The sequence below is a fragment of the Palaemon carinicauda genome, chromosome 5 (genome assembly GCF_036898095.1).
Source record: "Palaemon carinicauda isolate YSFRI2023 chromosome 5, ASM3689809v2, whole genome shotgun sequence".
Taxonomy (NCBI): Eukaryota; Metazoa; Arthropoda; class Malacostraca; order Decapoda; family Palaemonidae; genus Palaemon; species Palaemon carinicauda.
The window spans coordinates 49,560,729-49,565,728 of record NC_090729.1 but is presented as its reverse complement, the minus strand read 5'-3'; positions in this window follow the sequence as shown (position 1 = coordinate 49,565,728).

Below are 5,000 nucleotides of genomic sequence, written 5' to 3'. Positions count from 1 at the left end.
TAATAATAATAATAATATTAACTAACATTATTATTATTATTATTATTATTATTATTATTATTATTATTATTATTATTATTTATGTAATAAATTTGAAGGGAGCCAGAACAATCAGAGATATCAGACATCGGCTAATATATATATATATATATATATATATATATATATATATATATATATATTATATATATATATATATATATATATATATATATATATATGCTGACAGTAGAGGAATGCACTGTCACATTTAACTAAAGTATAGCAACAACATAGCCCACCTTTTCGTTTTCTGACAGTAGATGGTGAAAAGTGCATTGTTGATATAGAACAGCAATCTATATCCGTATCACTCCCAATACTTAATGGCTTGGCCATATCCTAAGTCCAATTTGTGGTGAAAATTTCGTCAAAATCCGTCTAACAGTTTTTACGTAATCCTATCCACATAGCGACACATTCACAGAGAGACAAACAAATGAATAAATAAATCGACTCGATTTTATAAACTCCTTTGCAGAGATAATGATATTGGAAGGTTGATACTTGTTTAACAAAAATACTCAAAAGGAATGGTTATCTCGAAAGCTGTATAGGATATACTTTCACAAGTCATGAATTAATTCGATTGGGACCTTTATGAACATATTCCTTCGGTTTACCTTAACGGTAATTTCCTACACTAAATAAGAGAGAGAGAGAGAGAGAGAGAGAGAGAGAGAGAGAGAGAGAGAGAGAGAGAGAGAGAGAGAGAGAGAGAGAGAGAGAGAGAGAGAATGTCGAACGGAAAATATAATCCCTTGAGATGTAGAATACAATATATAAGTCATTTCTTCAGCTATAACCTTCCTATTGAAACATTCAATACGATTCCTTCCACGCTCTGAATTCCGGCTGTTAGTCACGTTTTTTACAGATTCCTTTCATGAAAAGTACTGGTTGATCGGGCATGAGATTTCACTTGCCTTCACCTTCCAAGAAAAATTACATCACATCTTCCCAACGAGATGTCACGTAGTTTAGTGATGACTTCACAAGGTACACGGAGCTTTTCTGACTTATACCCTGGAAATGTTTAATCTTCTTTCCCCACCTTTTTTTTCTTCTTTTATGTCTTTTTTGTGAGAGAGGAAATGGAAGTGGCGTATATTTTACCTTTTACTCTGTGCTGGTTTCTTTCATTCTCAGTGCTTATAGTGCATTCAACTTTTCATGACATTAAACATGATCCTTGGAGGTCCATTAAGACGTTATTTTTTTACTGAAATGCATTGTAATGATATTCTCTTTGAATCATAGGATAACTAGAGTAGACAGCATAATTGTCAGGTCTGGGAACATTGTGAGAAATTAATTAAATTCTCAGAGTGCTTTGCTCTATTCAAAGTCGTGGCTGTGTTTATTTCTAATTAGCGCTCTTCCTTTGCTTTCACCTTCTCCTTGAAACAGATGACAGTTAGCTTTGTTGTTTTCCTTTATACTCAATAATGTAATACAACATTTGAATATGTTTCAAAAGCAATTATTTAATGTCATTTAGTACTTTGTAATCATGAAAATTAGATTTACTTTAAATCGTAAGCATGTTTGTCCGTTTTCTTTATTCAGCATTATAACAATATATAAAGCATCTTTTTTTAATCCTTTTACAATTCTTGCATGGGCATTGATTTGGGATTCTAAGTTACGGTACAGTGAATATTGTCTGATTATGACATTATGGTGGCTGACGGACTCCTATGATTTTCTCCGTGATATTCCGGTTGATGTTAGCATTCGAATTTTCTATAATGCCTAGCAGATGATTCAATATATTATTTTTACCATGTTTAAGAAATTCAGCGTACAAAAAAGTACGTTGAATTAATTACCTGTTTTTTTTTTTTTTGTTCTGTAAATAATAGGAATAGCTATCTTTACATGCTTCTGATTTTGTATTTTGGTTTAAGTGTTGTCAAAATATTAAAATCTGAATTTAGGCTGATACTGAAACATCAATTATTGTTCAGTGGCTACTTTCCTCTTGCGGAGGGTATAAAGGACTTTTAACTACGGTAAGCTTCTCTTCTAGGAGATGGACACTCCATAATAAAACCATTGTTCTTTAGTCTTTAGTAGTGTCATAGCCTTTGTACCATGGTCTTCCAATTTCTTGGGTTAGAGATCTATTGCTTGAGGATACACCTGGGTACACCATTCTACCTTGTTTTTCTTCCGCTGGTTATTTGTGGGTTATTATCCTCTTGTTAATTTCAAATTTTATAGTTTATTTATGAAAGATTGATTTTAATGTTATTATCGTTCTTGAACTTCTCGTAGTTTTTCCTTATTTCCTTTCCTCACTGGGCTATTTTCCCTGTTGTAGCCATTGAACATACAGCATCCTTCTTTTCCAACTAGGCTTGTGGCTAAGCAAGTAACAACAACAACAACAACAACAACAACAAACATAATAATAATAATCATAATACTACTACTACTGATACTACTAATAATAATAGTAATATTACTACTACTACCAATAATAATAATAATAATAATAATAATAATAATAATAATAACTGAAATTTTGGCACATCCTAAACAACAATTTTCCTGTCAATATCAGTTTCCATATTGATACCATGTTGCGAACATAGTATATATATCAATGATTTTATCAATGAAATATTCTTAACAATAATCTGTTATTTCCCATACTGTATCCGTACGCAATGACTGGTACTTTACATGCATAAGTGTTGAAACTTCATTCAACAAAAAACTGAGCAATTGGTATATTTTATTGCTTGGTGAAAAATACATCTAGAGGATATTTTGTTATCCATGTAGTTTATATAACATCTTTTTTTCGGGATTAATCAAACGTTTGATGTGAAAATCCTCGCTTTTTACCTACCCACCCACCCCCCCAAAAAAAGAAAAAGAAAAAAAATCTTTATCTTTTTTTTTTAATGGAATATCGGTTTAAGTCGAGTATCTATCTCTTAACAGCATGATTACTTCCACTTAAATATTTTCAAAGTTTAGAGTTTTGGAGGATGTATTTTCAGTCAATAAATTTGATAAGAAGCATATATTTTTTCATTATATATATCTTCCTTATTGACCACGCACTGGTAAGCCTCATTACATAGTCATTCACAAATGTGATTACATTTAGTACACTAACTATCCCATTCATATCTTAATTATAAATATTCTCCTGTTTATTTCCAGTAATCCTAAGCCCCCCTACCCTACCGATAACTGATGTCCTATCCTAGACCAACTGTCATTTGCAGATGAAATTCCATTAAAGGGGAAGATGCTATTATGCAAAGCGACAGTGGTGTTTAAGGGGATGCTAGTTATGGCAGAAGAGAAGAAGAATTCATTATATAAGTCATTAGAAGTAACTGTAAATACGAAAAACATGGATAAAAAATAATGATTATATATATCGTATATATATATATATATATATATATATATATATATATATATATGTATATATATATATATATATATATATATATATATATATATATATATATATATATATATATATATATATATATATATACATATATATATATATATATATATATATATATATATATATATATATATATATATATATATGACTATATATTTATATATATAACATATATATATATATATATATATATATATATATATATATATATATATATATATACATATATATATATATATATATATATATATATATATGTGTGTATATATATATATATATATATATATATATATATATATATATATATATATATATATATATATATATATATATATATATATATATATATATATATATATATATATATATATATATATATATATATATATATGTATATATATATATATATATATATATATATATATATATATATATATATATATATATATATATATATATATATATACGTATATATATATATATATATATATATATATATTACGTATATATATATATAAATATATATATATATATATATATATATATATATATATATATATATATATATATATATATACATGTATACATATATATTAATATATATTATCAGTCATTACTAGTCCACAACATAGCGAAGGACTCAGAAATTTGGTCCAACTTGCGTCTGTATAATGGCATTCTGTGCCAGCCAACACACACACTTTCTTAGCTCGTAAATCCATCGTCTCCTTATCCTTCTTCTCCTCCCTTTATAGACTCTATGGACTTATGCTGTTATGTTTGATGATCATCTAGTGTCTGCCATTTTCATTATATGGCCTACATTTGTCCATTTCTTTTTCTTACATGTTGTTAGAAAATCATCTACTCTAGTTTGCTCTCGTATCCATTTAGCTATTTTTCTGTCTCTTAGAGTTATTCCCATAATCATTCTTTCCAAAGCTCTTTGAGTTGTAACATGATCATCTTCTAAGGATATAGTAAGGCTTCAGTTTTTTTTTTTATGCACAAGTTAATACTGTTAGGACCATCTCAATTAATGGTTTTATTTTCAGAGAAAGTGACATTTTACATTTCAAAATCAAATTTTGTTTACCAAATGCTCTCCACCCCAAGCTTACCATTCTTTAATTTTCTGTCTGATGTACTGGGGAAACAGATACTGTCCGTTCTAAGTACATTTATTAATTATCCATCTCTAGAGGCTCCTCCATAATTCGTATTTGTTTCCTATTCCTTTTCATTGAACATTATCTTAGTTTTACTCATATTTACTGTTAGTCCCATATTTCTGCGTTCGCTATTTAAATCATCTATCACCTTTTGTAATTCCTCCCATGATTCACTAAATACAAATATATTATCTGCAAATTATAAGTTGTTAAAGCGCTCCCCATAATATTAATTCTTAAATTTTTTCAATATAAATTCTTGCTAACTTTTTCTAGGCATGATGTGAATAGTTTAGGAGAGATAGGGCCTCCATGTCTAACCCCTTTCCCAATTGGAATTTTATCAATAT